Genomic DNA, 17,082 nt, shown 5'->3' on the forward strand with positions numbered 1-17,082 from the left:
CACTCGCATATTTTGAGCTTTTTGGGGCTATTGGCCATTTTGGTGAGCATAGCGAGGATTGCATCGGGGATGTGGTTTGTACAACAGTGGATTCGCATTCGAACTGCATCTGTAATTGGTACCCCCTTTCTAGCGTTCGCGTCAGCAACAAGAATTCCCGCCTAGGAAACAAACCAAAAGGGGTGAAACTTTCATTGTGCGAATTGAATTTCCATGGAATTTATTGGAATCCATTTGGGGTTCGGAGTGTCACAAGTATTGAAGTATTGGATTGCGAAATGAATTGATTTTACGGGGTGATTCGGGAGCTTTCAATCTTGCTGAGTGTCTAATTAAGAAATGAAAAGGTGAGAATTTCAATTGAGAAATCTATCGTTTTGTTTTAAATTTAAATGTATAACTTTTATAATTTTTTTTCAAATAAATTTTTCAGTTAAAGATTAATCAATTTACCTAATAGATTTTTAATGAAACTAAGAATAAGAACTTTCGAGATCTTCCTAAAGCAGACAAAGCATTAACAAATAATTTAAATAATTTTTGCAAAATAATCAAGAAAATTTCCAAAGTTGTCTTGAGACTTTAAACCTCAAAAGGAATATAATTAAAAATCAATGCTTGGGGTAGCATCTGCATCAAAATTAGTTAGACCAAATGCTTATAGCAATAAATAGGTCATATTCAACCACAAATACCTAATAAATGCGAAACATGCTGTATTCTACCCCAAGAAATCTGCATCGGTGCAGAATGTTTGTGATATCATGGCAAGAAAACAAGAATATTAAGTGCATAATTAATTTGCATTTAATGCACACATTTATGCTATTGCAGGAAATGGAAACAAGTTAGTTAAGCAAGCTGCTCTGTGCGCTCCTTAAATTATTTCAGAAAAACTTTCCTTTGAAATTCAAGTAATTTATTAAAACTTTTAATAAAAACATAATTTTGTTTCTTCTTGAAAATTTAATTCTTACAAAAATTTTTGAAGGGGTAGTTGGGTAGATTCTGTACAAAATCTTTTCTTTTCTTACAATTAGAAAACTTAAAAGATTTTGACAACTCAAATGTTTTATTCGTTATATTGTCGTGCTATGGACAAAAATAAAAAAAAACTTAAAGATTTTCTTAAAGAAATTCTAAAATAGCATTTTTCCGCTCATGAAACGACTAAACTAAACTGTCATAATCTTGCAATATTTTTCATGAAATATCAAAATTTTGCTCTACGAGCTGAGGATCTGAGGGGTGGTGGTGGGGGAAAAAAACCAAAAATCTTACAAGTCCAATAAAGAAAAGATTTTTGATATAATCAACCCAAAACCGAAAAATAATTTAGCGATTTAACGACAATAGAATTTTTTCTGTTAATTTTAATTCTAAATCTATCCCAAAATGTTGTCAATTTTCTTTCATCCCGAAACGGATATTCTGTTCAAATTAGCCTTGCACAGTCACAGTTAGTACCTAATCAATGAATAAACTATGCCTGAATTTATCTGTTAATCAGGATGAGGAATAAGCTGTAAGTGTTAAAAGAAAGATCTTAAATGCAATGATGTCCTGAATATAGAAGCTAGTAAATGAGAATTTTCGCCATTTTCTTAACTAGTCTGGTAAAATAGTAAGCTAGCAAAAGACGCAATTGTGGGGAAAATTAAAAAAAAATATATGTTTTTACATAAAATTTATGTTAAATACAATATTGTCTACACCTCTTTAATTACATTTTTCATGAGAGTGTAAAAAATAATGTAATGAATGTTCTCAACTCTACCCAATGGCTATTGGAATTATCGTCTCTATAAGTACCAAAATGTAGGCAAACCATGTAGCAATATGCTTGTTCAATTAGGCGGGTAAAATATGCCGCCTCTGGGGAAGTTGCAAAAAAATGTTATGTCACATGCTTATTGGGATTTCCGCATATAAAGGGTGGGGGGAATAGGGTTGGGTGTAGCATGAGTAGGGGGGTTGTTCAATTGTGTGGTGTTCCCATCTGCGACAATCTAATGATCGCTCACATAACCATTTGTCATGTTAGAGATGCGTATGTAGGTACAGAGGCAGCTCCGCAGGAATTCAATTAGTGATTGAGCACACAAATCCAATTGAATTATGATCGAATCTCGTGCTCGGAATTCTTATCACTCCACAAAATCATCTCAAGCGGAAGCTATAGCATCTTCCATGTACGTGTGGCTCCGAAGTGGCACCAACACCAAAGCCCGCAAGTTTATTCAGACAATGGCGGAGGAAGAGCCAGAGAGATTCTTCGCAATCTTCCACAAAAATCCAAACATCAAAGCCATCGTCTCAACAATTGCTCGTTAAGTTGATTCAAATCAGTTGCTGCAGCAACATCTCCGGCAGTCGAATTTCTGCGGTTGTGTCGTACGATGTGATCGCTGCGCGCGAAGACTACAGTGGTGCGAGGAATTTTTCGTGGTTTATTGATAAACTCTCCCTCTTTCCGAATTGTGATTGAAAATTCGTTTTTGCAAAATTGTATGCAATTTAAGTCCACACTGTGGTGTTGTGCTTTGGCTACAGAAGACTCCATCCTATATAGGAGGAGTTCCGATAAATTGATTCTCTGTGGTGCCTCTGTTGTGTCCGTTGTGTGCCCCCCCGTAAGCATCCAACAGCAGTGCCAGTGCATTTTGTGAGGTAACAAAAGCCATTCACTTGCGAGTGAGACAAAATAAATAACAAAATTTCCTGGCAATGGCCATCATCTTCACATCCCAAAAATAGTGTTAAAAATAAATTATGAACTCAACGAGAGCATCACACACATCACTGAATCCAAACAGTGGGCACCCCCCTTGTCCCGTGTTGCCGCGCTCCCCACAGTGGGGGACTGATTCTTATGTAAACGAGGTGTGCAATGAGGCACAAAATACACCTCTCATACAGCCTCCCCGCGCACACAAAACACTTTAATTGAAAGCTGATCAATTGCAGAAGAGACGCGATTTTCATGCCGCCCGATTTCCCATTGTTGGGACGCTATTCAATTCGAAATTCCTCATTTCAACTACTAAAATGCTACTATTCAAAGAAAATACAGCGAGTGAGGCAAAATCGAATTTCAGCCCGGAGGCCATTCTCTTATACTCACTGGAAAATCTATAAACTTTGTTTTTCGAATGAATTTATTTTTCAAAAATACAAAGATTTTTGAATTTATTTGTATTTTAGTTTTTTTTTTTTAACTAAACTACAAAGAGAATTAAAATTTCTCTCATAAAGCACTGGAAGATATCAAGTGAGTAACCAAGCAATGAGAAATTTTGAGAAAATTCTTTTTTTTTAAGTTTTATCTTTTAATTTGATATGTGAATAAAATTTGATAAAATATATTAGAATTTTTTTTCTCTGATATCTGCCTTTGTTCTTCGATTATTCATTCAGGAGAACTATTATATGGAACCCGTGGAACCCACTTTTTTTAGTAAAATAAAAAAATATTCAGACATCCCACAATACAAAAATGCATTTGTGCCGTGCTGCAAAGTCAAGGGTTTCGGACGATACTTGGTTTAAACCGCAAAGTGGAACACTAACTAATATTAAGTAGGTATATCTACCGTGGGCGAAGATTCTTTGACGAAAATAGTACAAAGCGTATGTTAAGGGCATAAAACTCCTTCCGGGATCGTCAGCAAAGAATCTGCGTCTTCATCTAGTCGAATTACAACAACTTTTCAACTTTCGGAGAAAGTAGTTTTAATTCGGCTAGATTTAGACGTAGGTTAGGAGCACAAAAACAGTTATTGTTACCTTTCTTCCCCTTGGCTAAATTGAAAGACTTAATTCCTGTTGTATTTCTTTTATTTTCCTACCCCCCCCCCCCCCGGTCCCAATACAGATCATTAAAGATTTCAACTTGCAGGTCCCACGGATGCCGCCGGACTCCCTCCTTCCTTCGGAAGAAAGTGCACTTGGAAGGTGCCAACTTAAGTTTGGCCTTTAGTTCTTCGGTGCAGTTTTGTGCTCCTAATATCTTGGTATACCAACCTTCTTCATCCATTTCATCTTTTATTATTGGAAAGAGGTGCCTTTGAAGTCCAGGTACACAGGGCATCTTAGAGTCCCATTTCTGGTTTGTGCGTGGGGCTGGAAGCGGGACATTTTGTTGCTTTCGGTGGTACCGGTACGCCCTGGCCCCATGGGGGTAATTAGACGTAGATCCTGCGATGTCCTCCAGTGAGCACCGTATCCATGTTTGAGTCTCGATGAAGTTCCGTCGACTTGGATTGAAAAGTTTCTGATAAAATGCAAGTTGTTTTGCTTAAGTCAGCAATTTCTCCTTCAGCATTCTCAGTTGCATATATAGGATAGTAAAGATAAAATGGACTGACTTTATAAGTCAAACCTATAAAAGCAGTCCGTTTTATCTTGACCAACCTACATAATCTATAGTATGCATAAATATAGTCCGTATATAAACTTTTTCCGTCCCATTAAACTCTTTAGAGGGTATTTTAACTTTTTAAGACTTTTTGGACTGCATCCTTTAGTGATTGCTAGATTGATTTTGTCTTTAATTGATGGGAATATTGAACCAAGTTCACGTGTTTGAGCTGAAGTATCGCCTCCTCGGCTCCTCGGCTGATGCTTCCGGATGAACTAATTCCTATTTTCCCATCAATAAAAATTTCCATTAGGTTCCACTGAAGACTTTTCTTTCGAAATAAAGAATTCAGAACAAAATTTTTGCATATTTGCTGAGGTGCAATTCGCACATTTAAAACCCTCTTGTGTTTTTATAATTGTTGGAGGTTCAATGTTTCTCTGGTATCAAAGTTTTCCTATGTAGAGGGATCACATTCTCTGTTTATAAGGAAGCAAAATAACGCTCCCGAAGATTATGAACCATACTCCTGTGTTAAAAGATAGGAAAATGGTTCATAATCTTCGGGAGCGTTGAAGAAAAATAAGGAAAAAAAGATGAAAAGAAATTCAGCTTCTTATAGAGTTTCAAATTAAGCGATATTTTTCGTTTTTCCGTTTGAAGGAGTGGAAATTATGACGACTCCTTACCTTCGAGCAGACTACGTACAGCTGTCTAAGGCTAAAGCAAGACCGTCGACACTCACATCGAATTGCTTCGTCTGATCTTTGTCTTGTTGATTGTCATTGCAAATGCAAGTCGATGTTAAATGTTTCTAATTTACTCCAAAAGGCAATTGTATTTTTATACATTTTTGTAGCTGTATCTGGCTGTCTGTCTGTCAGATGGATGTCTGGCAATTGAACATTAATGGCATTCACACTGCCAGAATGTGACCTTGGGAGCTTTAGCTTTTGAAAGAATGACTGTGAGAGCAGGTTGGCTTGAGCGCCAGAGTCTAGGAGTGCACGGTATTGCATGGGAACTCCGTGCATATCTAATATATGCACCACTGCTGTCTCAAGGAGGATTTTTCCTGGCATCAATTGCTCTGTCAACAAGGAGCAGACTGTAATCTGTTCAACAGCTCAGTTGTCGTCCTGTATTTCATCACCAGTCTCTTGTACATCCTCATGAGTTGATGTGGATGGAATGGGGTTTTCCTCTTGACGGTTGTGTCAGTGGGTGGTTGAGCAGGTGTGGGGGGATGATACGCCTCATGGAGCAAGGGACCCATTGTGGGGTCCAAAGCATATGGAACAGCCTCTAAGTGAGCAATCCCTCGTCAAATGTGTCTGAACAAGGCATTTTCGACATCGACTAGCGTTCTGGATGCAGTGAAGCCGTCGTCGTGAGTCCATCTGGCGGAACGTTGTGCAGATGTCATTGTTAATGACATTGTCATTGACATTGACATCTGACAGATGGACAGATCTGTATACTCCCACAAGATATTCTGAATTGGGAGGCTACCTCCGCCTCCATCCCTCTCCCAGAGAATGTCAATTTGACGTCCGCAACACTGACGTGGTTTAGTTACAAACCACGCCACCGGTGGCACCGCTGCCTTCTTGTGTCAGTTGGCGTGTGATGCGCCAACAGTCTTAAAAAAAAATGACTGTGTCAAGGGCCTGCATTTGTGAGAAAAAGTAGGATAATTACGCAACAGCTGACTCAACTTGATGCTCAAGCTTAAATTGTCCGATTCCATCTGTAAAAAAACAAATATAAATTACATTAAATACATTAAAATAGGCAAGTTAACCTATTTCTACCTGTATCTTGAATCTATATATTCATTACTTCTACTACTACTTTAAAAATATTTTTAAAAAAATTAAATGCAGCACAATACATAATTTTGAAACAGATAACACCCCCCTTTGTTCTATAAATATAGCCACAGCACTATTTTATAGCCAATGATCCAATTGAACTTTTGTGATGCAAATCACAAGATTTATCATATTTAAGCAAAAACGCCCACATTTTAGCTGTGATTTATTTTATTTGTAGATTAATTTGTTAAATTTTGGTGAAATTTTCGATTCATAATATATTGATTTTCTGTGAAATTTATTTCTTTTAAATCTTTTCACACTAAATTTTTTTTTAAATATCAGAATATGGGGAAATTGTGATAAGATGTATAAAATATTATTATTTTTAGAATTTTCTTTTGCCAATGAAGTTTTTTTAGCTCAATTTCCGCTTCTAACTTAATTACCATCAATTTAAACGGCAGAATAAAAGACCAAATAAAGAGCAATGAAGGTGCCCAAAATTTTCTTCTAAATTGATGAGAAAATAATCAAAATTCGCATGTCACTCTCTTTGGGTGTCGGTGAAATTGCCCAGAATGACATAAATGGAGGTTGTGTGGCGTAATTTCTTTTCAACATCGCGCGCCAAGAAAATTGTCTGACGCGGTGTGACCCAGAGTTGTGCGGAGGCGATCACAAGAAGGTGTAAATTGACATAGAAAAAAATCTAAACGGCACGGTTAAGGTGAAGAAGTGATGTCGTAAAAAATATCAAAAAGCAATACAGCTGTTTTCGTTGGAGAAGGCATCCGAGAAAAAAGGTATGGGGTCAGTGAACCGCACACAAATGGGTAAATGCAGGAAAAGAAGGTAGAAGAAAAAAAAAGATAGGTGTGTGTGGGTCACAGAGTTTATGTTTTGGAAAATATATCTCTGATGCAGTACAATTTGCTGAAATTTGTTTAATTAAACAATTAATTTGGGAATACGAAATAAATTCCCGACGACATGTTCACAGCTTAGTTAGAATGGTTGTTTGCTATATACTCCCCAGGCAAACCCCATTCCCATATGGTTATGCGGTGCTGTGTTGACATAGCACAGACCTAGCCTCAGGGTAGTGATGAGGTTATTTTACGCATCAACCGCATTTTTGCTTCCCAGCTCTGCATTTGGTCGCAATGTCGAATTGTTAAATTGATTCGGCCGATGGGTATGACCAAACACAGAACATCCGCACCCTACTGCGCCCACCTAGTTGGGCAAATAATTGCAAGTACACTCCATTTTATTGATTTGGAACGAAGCCACGGACGCAAACACATCTCGCTTTTTGGAATTAGTTTAATTGGAAGCTATATACCAGGCAGGGGAGCGATGCACTTGCATTACCCGAAGATTCACTCTAAATGTTTGGAATTTCAACTTAATTAACATGGCCTAGTTGCTCCAAAACATCCATATATTTATGCACACAAAGCTCGCTCTCAAATGTTCCTCGACAATATACAGAAATCCTCATTATGGGGACACAATGTTTAGGGAGTTCTTCTGACAAAATGCTATAAAAGCTCATATACCGAGAAAAATCGATTTTCCATTTTGTTAATTTGAATTAAAAGCTGTTTTTGGGTGAACATTAGGCGCAAATTGGCTGCAATCAATATTGAAGTGAACCAAATTAATCAAATATTTATTGGTGTGCTGATATAATATTTGCATATTTAATTTCATATCTCACTGTGCATTGATGACTTGTTTCTCTCAACCCACCCACAAAATGGCATTGCAATTTCATCAAATGAACGATTTGATGGGAACTCCCCGATATAAAAGGCATTTTATAACTGGAAATTGAACGCATAAATGCATTTATTTATAAATTGTATATCATGTATTGGAGAGTTAAATTTTAGGATTTTAATTAAATTATATTTCCACTGTGCTTTTAGTTTAAAAAAATATATATAGTCAAAGCTTTTGAAGTTGCATTGAAAAGCTTTGATATACTAATTGAGGAAAACAAATTTCCACGAGAATTATGTTTCAAAAAGGATATATTCATCATAATTGTAGGGGAGGATGGCCTAAATTGAACCTTTGCATGTACAAATGGTCACAAAATTCAATTAAATATATTAATTGATAAATTCACCCTATTAGAGGAAATAATGCTTGGAAATAAATCGGAAAATACATTTTGTAACGCCTTAGGTCTATGAGAATTACAAAGGGGGTTGTTGGTAACTCCCCCAGTAACCTTAACTTACTTAACCTTCAGCCTCACGACTAAACTGCTCTCGTTTGTTATCGTTATGACTTTACTCTCAGCACCTTTCTATTCCATCAGCAACTATTCGCTCTCTCTCATCGTCTATCTGTCTCTCTCTGCTTCGCTCTCTTCATCTCTCTTTTATTCTACAACCTATTTGAAGGTTTGTAATCTGTGAGTAGCCAGCTGTTGCCAAGGGATGGAAGCAATTACAATTATCGTCTATTTAGGAATATTCACTCTATGAGCAAATTAACATTTTATGGATGCTGAGCTAAGCGCTAATACTTGATAGGAGTTTACTTGTTATTGTAAGCGAAAATCTCTCATTTAAAGAAAAAATCCAGATTTGCGTAATCTTGTAAAAAAAATTAAAATTTATGTAAGAAATTGGAAAATAGACTTCTAATTTTCCACTGCTTTTCCACAGTTTGAAAAACTGGCAAAAATTGTCTTAAAAAATACAAACAATAACAATAACAATTTTGTCTCATTCAATGCACAGCAGCATTAGCATTCATGCTTGAAGATTTTCGACAAAACATTATTTTAAAGAACTGACAAAAAAGCACAAAAAAGACGTCATTTATTGAATTTTTAGGCAAATCTTTGACGGATTTCTTTACGAATATTAGGGAAAAATAATAATTCTCTTTCTTAATTTCTTAATTCTTCTTTTTTTTCTATAATAATTACACATATCCCAATTGTGCCCAAGAATGAGGAATTTCCTCATACAAAACGAATAAACTCCTTTTCTTGTACAACACACTTCATTGAATTTATCGTTTATCTAACAGGGGTGAGAAGAGACATTTAAACTTGGTGAAATTTTGTAGAGTCCTCCTTGTGGAGAATAAGACATGGGAAGTGCACATAAATCGAAAGGGAATGCTTTCCTGAGGTTCCTTCCATGCACACACAGTTCCGCCTTGGTGCAAGTTTTAAGTAATATCCGGGCGCAAGTGATTCGCAAATTGTCAAAGTTGCTCGTGGTGTTTGCAAAGTGGGACAGTGCAGCATATATGTAGTGAATGGGGGATGAGGGATTTTTGATTCTCTCTGCCAGATGGCCATATGCAACACACCAGACAATCCATGACGGGGATTTTTATCAGAGAGTTCCACATTTCTGGAGAATTTTTTTCAGGGCAGTATCTATCCAACCGCCCGTCAGTTCAATTCAAAAGTAATTTTTTTTGGAGGATTTTTTAGTGGAAATTTTGGTGTCTTCTTTTGCGCACTTCATCTGCAAAAGAGAGAAGTTTTACATCACATTTTGGTGGTTGATTGAAAATGCTAAAATTCCGGAGGATAACAAAGTCTCGCTATAAATGGTGTGCAAACAAACATCCAGCACAGGTGAATACTGCGGCACAATCTTGTCTATGGGAGCAGTTGTAGCTTTTCTCATTATGGTACCATCCTTCATTTGTGGTGCGCCTAAACACACTGTGCGCAATGACAGAGTCCCCCCAGTGTGGATAATTAACAAAATGAATAACCGAGAGCCAGTGTTTGGTCAAATTAATTTCACACACCGCAGAATAATGATTCCGTCAAAATAAACACACACAATGTATTATTACGAGTGACGGCAGGAATTTAATTAAATTTAAAATTACACCCCCATCCACCGCCTAAGCTGCAATTAATTCCCACAGCCGAAAGGGATATATAAGTCCCCAAGGAGTTCTCATCTGCCGCAAACCCCGGAGTGTGTGGGTGGCCTCAAAATTTTTCTTTTCTCACTTTATTCATGTTAATAAAAAACCACCATACAACCCCTCAATAAATAAAGTCATCACTCAGAAGGAATTTCCATCTAAGGGTTGAAGAGGGTGTGTGGTGGGGTGTTTTTATTAGTGATGAAATAATAATGCAAGAAGGCATCAATTTGAGGGAATTTAATTTAAAGTAAAACATTTCTTTACTTTATTTTTTTGTAATTATTTCTGGAAGTGATTGCGGAGCAAATTCTAACAAGTTTTTATTTCTCAATGGGTGTTTATCTGTCGAATATTTCGATTATTTTACGAATCATCCGAATCCTAGCAAATAGAAGAATTATGTAGAATAACCCGAAACTTAACGAATAATCGAAATCTTGACGAATAATTATAATGTTGACTAACTATCCGAATTGTTAGAAACTTCTTGATGAATATTTTTAATCTGCTTGACCAATTATCAGATAATTAAGGCCTAATAGTTTAAAACTATTCGTCAAGAAGTTTCTAACAATTCGGATTGTTGGATTAGTCGTTAAATTTCGGGTTATTCTACGTCTACATGATTCTTCTATTTGCTATGATTCGAATGATTCGTCAAATCGAAATATTCGGCAGATTTAGATAATTATTTTAATCTTTTTAAAGAATAATCCGAATCTTGGCAGAGTTGTAATCATTAAGTAAAATCCGAATCGTGGTGAATAGTCCGAAACTTAACGAATAACTTGAATATTTACGAATAAGTTGAATCTTCTCAACAATTAATTCGAATATTGGTGAATAGTCCAAATTTATGTTAATTATTCGATTCTTGACGAATACAGTAGAGGTCCTCATGTAAGAATAATGGGATGTACTCTTCTTGCGCATTAAAACTAATGCGCGAGAAGAGTACATCCCATTATTCTTACATGGGGACCTCCACTGTAATCTGAAGATCTGTAATCAGATATAATCACCCCCTTTGGTTATTTCTCAATCTTTCAGAATTCTCAAAAAAAAATGTAGCAAGATTTATTACATTCCCAATGATTTAATTAAAGCCCACATAAAATTACCCGTAAAATACCCTTTAATTTCTCAACATCTGATTTACTTTGCAAACATTCACCCAATTAGTTCCTAAATCCTAATTAAATGCCAATGTGGGAACCCCTTGAAAATTGGAGTTTTGGATGTTTACAGAAAAACATCCAAGAAGAGTTCAATGAAGTCATTTGGGTGCTAATTTGCTCTTTTTTTCTCTCTTGCGTTCCAGGTCAATTTGGACTGTGAAATTCCCCATCAATCCCAATCAGTGAGTGTGGGCAACCAAGAGAAGTTGGAGGGTGCTTTCGTTCCGCCAATTACAGAGTAAGTTCTCTCGCACTCATTAAACCTCCAATGATACCCCATTTGTACTTACTTCGACCTCTTTGGCCTCCAGGGCGAATTTAATTCTTCCCATTTGATTGGGAGAAGTGATGGGGGGAGAAAGCATAGAAAAAGGGTATTTTCCACTTAATCCTCGTGACATCCACTTGAAAGTGTGTGTGCCTTTGGTGCCATTTAGTCTCCAGTGGCATTAAATATTGAGAACAAAAATTCTCCTTGGGTAGCTGTCTCTAAAGATTATCCACTGGGCGCCACCAGGAACCTCACTTTCGCAATCTAATTCAATAATCGCAAAAGTTTCCATAACATTCGAGAATATCTCTTTTCTTATCCACCCTCTGGATCTCTCTCCATGCTGGTGGGTGTATGTGTGTGGTGGGAAACGTGAGTTCTTTCGGGAATGCCAAACGTAGAGGGATTCCATGTTTAAGCTCCTCTGCACACCATGATGGGGGGAGAAAGCAAATAAATAAATCTCGTCTTTCTCCATGACAAGAAACCACAAAAGTCATGAAGTTGCTCCACAAACTCTGCCATACCGCCAACCCTTCGTTAGATGGATCAAAAGGGAAGGGATCCAGACAGAAGTGTGTGAGTTGAAAATACATTTCACTCTACTTTTGCTCTTCTTTTTATTTTATTTTATTTTACTTTTTTTTCTACTGCCTTGGGCCAGATTAGAAGTCCTTTCAGGCACTCTTGGTACGTCCACACTGAGAGATTACGAATGCACATTGCAAACATTTGTGCATATATATGGAGAAAGACGAGATAAAATGGCTATCAATGTATCTGCTTTGAAATGGAGGCGCCTGGTTGTGAGATAGATATAAAGTAATTTTCTATCTACAAATAAATTAAGATGGAGACGCCTGGTAGTTATTTATTATTTAATTTACTTGCAAAATTATCGCAAGATTAAAATGTAGACTTTAGAACAAAATATCGAACTACTTTTTTCTTTTAATTTTACCTAGAAAATCAAATTGGAATTTCTTTGTGAAGATGGAGCCGCCTGGTAACTACCAGGCGTCTCCATTTACCTCTAAATAAGCTATCATATCACAATGCATATGCTTGATGGTACGATTCTCCTCAACTTACATCTCATATCACTTCCTTGATAAGGTGGAGACGCCTGGTAACTAACCACACGTCTCCGTTTCAATACAAATCAATCACACTTTAAGTATATACTCAAGCATCAAATTTCAAAACAGCGTAAAGCAACATTTGATATCCTCTTCTGTTACCCACACACTACAACCACTCAATAAACAGTGTGTTTTCATTGCAAATCCTGCTTTTGCCAACAAATTTTCAAAATAAATCCAACATATGGTGAATTGGAAATAATCGATTTCCATGTTTAATCCCTGTGGGGTATATAGGAAGCGCACACCAACGAATCCTATTCTCACACATAAATCACCCCCAGTGGCCATCAATTAACCCCACAACCATAGTTCTCCTCCATGTGCTCGAAGGCGGTGGGAGTTCTCTGGCTCATTGTCATTCACCCAAGTCGACGGAGATGCGTATGGGGATCAGATTGCAAAAGGAAAATCCCAGGTCGCGGAGAAGTTTGCTTAAACCCCACCGCAGGATGAATACATCCCGGCAAGTCGACAGGGTGCTACAGCTGAATCCGAGCAATTTATGAGCTTTCACACTTTGGTTAAACTTTCATCTCCAGCGCTTTCAGCATGATAGTTTCCATAGAATAGTAGGAGTGGGGAGAGGGGTGGAATATGACTCTGTTCGAGAATTCCCTCCCAAAGACTTTGTGGACTTTGTTTCCTTAGCAAGTCGAGTGCTCTCAAATGGGATATTTAGTTTACAAACACAGGAAATAACACAAGTTTAGAGAACTAAACTACAATGAAGATTTTTGAGAGACAATAAGGAATTCAGTGAGACAGTGAAGTCTCACTCTTATGGTTTTATTTATTATTGTTTGAGGATATTTCTCTGTTTTCAATTTATTCGAGCTCTTATTTAGGAGAGTGGTGGGTACAAATAATCTCTTTCTGTTTAATGAAAATTTAATTGATTTTTTAAACGATTTTTCAATTGAGGAAACAGCATAAACTCAAGATTTTTAATATAGGTAATTAAAAGCTTTTGTATAGAGATAGATCAATTTAGTATGAAAATCATCCCTTTTGATTAATTCATATAACTCCAGCCACCCCAATTAATTTCCTAGTAATTTTTATTTAATTTATAGAACCTCTTTCAATGCATTTTTATTGAATTTATCTGATTTATCAGTTCTTGTACGAAGATATTTGAATTCTGAATAAATTTAAAAAATAAAATATATAGCTCAGTTATTCATTTATAACTCTGTACCGTCAAATGGAGGAAACTCTCGCATAATTTCCCCCAGGGAATAACTTGAACATATTACAGTATGAATCAGGGAAAACTAGCAATAATTGACTGTCAAGTATTATGCACTCCCGCAAATAGGTAAATTATCAAGAGCCATGGAAGAGGATCAAAAGTGGAATTTTGCATAGATGCTTCACAGTGATTGGGAACTTTCGCATATAGTGCCGCCAGCGATTTACCTGACGATATACGAAAGCTGTGCGCTATCAAACTTTTAATTAGATGTAATATTCTCAAATGTGTATTCATCACATACCCCATGGCTACATGGCGAAAAAAGGGAAAAACACGAATAAACAACCACAAAATACATTTTGCAAAATAAAATAAATCCAATTTCCCACACCCTCCGTCCCATTGAAAATGCATTGTTCCAGTATATATTTTCATATTTTTGCACGCGACATTTTGCTTGCAGATCTTTGGCGCAGATTCTGCATCCACGGAGGAAATTGCCACCCTCGGGGGAAGGAGACAATTTTCCAAGTAAGCACAATTTTTGATTTATTGGAGGACTCGTCAGCAGAGAGATGTGTTTGCCAGATAAATGTGTGCGCGTTGTGTGTGAGAAAAAAATGCCGAATTTCTCATAAATAATCCGTCCCCTATTTTCCGTTAAAAAAAAATCTATATAATTCAACGGAAAAGCTTCGGGACGTTTGGGACGTTTGTCAATGAGAAATGTGGAGAAATGAGATGTGAGACATGCAAAACCACAGCTAATTTGTCATCAAAGTGATAACCAGAGATATGTCAAAGGCTAATCCTAATCACTTTTGCGATAGACTTGGGGTTTTAAAGCAAAATCATATTTAATTTGTTGAGCTAATTGCTTCGGTCAGGGGGTGAAGAACTCTGCTCAACTCTACTCAACTCTGTGCCACAGGCAATGCTGTCTGGGCGATGATTAATATGTGATTTGAGTCTTTTAAATTATAAGAAAGAAATAAAATTAGATTATTCTAAAATAAATAGAGATAAAATGCTATCAATGTGTTCAAATGATGTAACGAAAACAATTTAACCCTGTTATGCTCTGTTCATATGTTCATGCGTAGGAAGATAGGTGAAATTTTTAATTAAATTTCCCGATTTTAATTTTTTGTTAACTTGAAAATATAGAAGTTTTTTTGGTCGCAAAATAAGACCTATTTAAGTTGTTATTTTTCCCTTTATTTTGAAGTAATCTCTCAATATAACTTTCAGGTATAATCTTTTCAATAAAATTAATTAATCCGAAAGTCGAAAAAAAAGTTTTTTTTTTCTTTACGATTTAAGAAAAGATGAAAATGCAATAAAAGACATATCTGGATTAAATATTTTATAAATAAAACTTCTTTGATTTTTTTAACGTTTGAAGCGTTTGAATGTTTCAGAATGAGAAAAACTCATTGATATATGAGAGTTTTCTATTTAAGAATGTATAATTGAATTATCGTTCTTTAAGCAATATACTTATTGGGATAATTAATCTAGCATTTATTTTCAAATTAAAACGAAGTAATTAACATTTAGGTCTTGTTGCAAAAAACCTTCTTAATTGCAAGCTTAAGAACAGAAAAAAAATGCTTGCAGAAGAAAAGCAAAAGTCTTGACATTCAAAGCAAACCTCTCTATCAATATTCAATCCCAACATAGTATTTAAATCAATTAAGTAAGCACCGAGGTCTCTAAAGAGAGTTGCGGGAGACACAACCCCATTATTAAAGACATTCGATTCTTTGTTTCATTCTATACTCTTGCTTTTTTGTATACATATGAAGTACATAGTATGATGGGACGGTGGGGCCGCGGAGTGTGGAATAAACAAACTGTGAAATGATATTCCATCGAGACTTCTTCTGTGCATTTTGCCGGAGAGACGACAATATTGAAAAATACAGCCATTGAGGAAATAAAAAAGCAGAAGGGGGTATTTAGCTCCATGAACCGTGAACCAAAAATATTGGAATTGTCTTTGGGGACTTCTCTGGGTATAAAGAAAAACTTTTGCGCGTCTTGGAAGGAAGTACCCGCAGTTGTGATCCAACCGCGTCTCTGAGAACGTCTTAGAACTCGAAAAAAAAAACGTTTAATATGAAAATCGTTGAGTGCCCTAATTGTTTTACATCGACTTCCGATGACTCTGACGCTGATTCTCCGCGGATGAGAAATTTCGTTGATGCTGCCCTGAGAAGATTCACACTGTTCCGCCTCAAAGATGCACCACCCCCACGTACCAAATTCACCGTCGAACGAAAGCACAAAGTGAAGAAGCGAGATCTCGTCCGTGGCAATATCCGTGGACCACGAAGTCCTTCCTACGCAGCGAAAAAAGGTGTGTGACGGATTTTTTTTTGTATGTGCGACAAAGTGCAGAAAAGAGCTTTTGTCCCGCTGTCGAAGGTTGAAAATCTCTTTCAGTGCAAATCAATTGAATTCCTCTCCCGAAAAAAAATAGCACAGGGTTTTTCACAAAATTAAGCAATAAATGTTTTCCTATTGTTATCGAAATTTAACTTTACATGATTTGGAAAACACCTTCGTTTATCATTGATTCGAAAAATTCAAAAAGGTTCTTTTTTTGGGTAAATTAAAAAAATCTAAATTATTCGATGATGTAATCTTGATGGGCATGAAAAAGCTTTTCACAGAAAAGAATTACTTTGTGAACCTTTTGAACGTAGATTCAACATAAATTAGAATGAGGAATTTTTATTCAAGATTTAGATCAACAAATTCTTTTCTTTTTATTCGTTATTGTCATTTAAAAAAATTAAAAATTTCAAATACAGAATATCAATAAATTTCAATATTCGCTCCATTCTTGCGTTACAATTTTAATGTCAAGTTTAATGTTATCTGCCCGTAAGGCGAATCACACTTCTTTGCATTTAGCAGCGCCAAGGTGTCTCTGGGACTAATTTTCTAATTAAAATTCACGTGAAAATTAAATAGAACAAAGATTAGCTTATTTGCGAAATTGGGAGTTAATCTGCGAGACTTTAATTGTATTTGAGATGACGTCGTCTCATAAGGTGGAGGCGCGGTACCTCAAATTACCTTCATCCCACAGTCATCCTTGTGGCCTAGTTTCAGCCTCACATCTTTCGGGCTTTATTAATGAAATGAGATCAAGGGGAGGAACTTTCTCCATGACTCTTC

At 36.3% G+C, this 17,082-nt stretch overlaps 3 protein-coding genes across 6 annotated transcripts in view; 1 reads left to right on the top strand and 2 right to left on the bottom strand.

Moving 5' to 3' along the window:
- LOC129792365 (transient receptor potential cation channel subfamily A member 1) overlaps positions 1-17,082 on the bottom strand; it is a 1,125,827-nt gene that overhangs the window by 355,246 nt on the left and 753,499 nt on the right. The gene's annotated exons all lie outside the window — the stretch shown is intronic.
- The window catches only part of LOC129792430 (PIH1 domain-containing protein 2), a 927,269-nt gene that overhangs the window by 355,246 nt on the left and 554,941 nt on the right, over positions 1-17,082 (bottom strand). The window lies entirely within an intron of this gene.
- Positions 1-17,082, top strand: part of LOC129792352 (sorbin and SH3 domain-containing protein 1) — a 102,888-nt gene that overhangs the window by 3,602 nt on the left and 82,204 nt on the right. For 3 of the 4 annotated variants that reach the window (XM_055831312.1, XM_055831276.1, XM_055831289.1), the window contains exons 1-2: positions 11,426-11,520; positions 14,357-14,424. The gene's annotated coding sequence lies outside the window, so the exon portion shown is untranslated. Of the gene's footprint in view, positions 1-11,425; positions 11,521-14,356; positions 14,425-17,082 lie in introns of those variants that run through there. The other variant, XM_055831274.1, reaches the window with a different exon arrangement.

Source organism: Lutzomyia longipalpis, chromosome 3 (assembly GCF_024334085.1).
Source record: "Lutzomyia longipalpis isolate SR_M1_2022 chromosome 3, ASM2433408v1".
NCBI classification, from domain to species: Eukaryota; Metazoa; Arthropoda; class Insecta; order Diptera; family Psychodidae; genus Lutzomyia; species Lutzomyia longipalpis.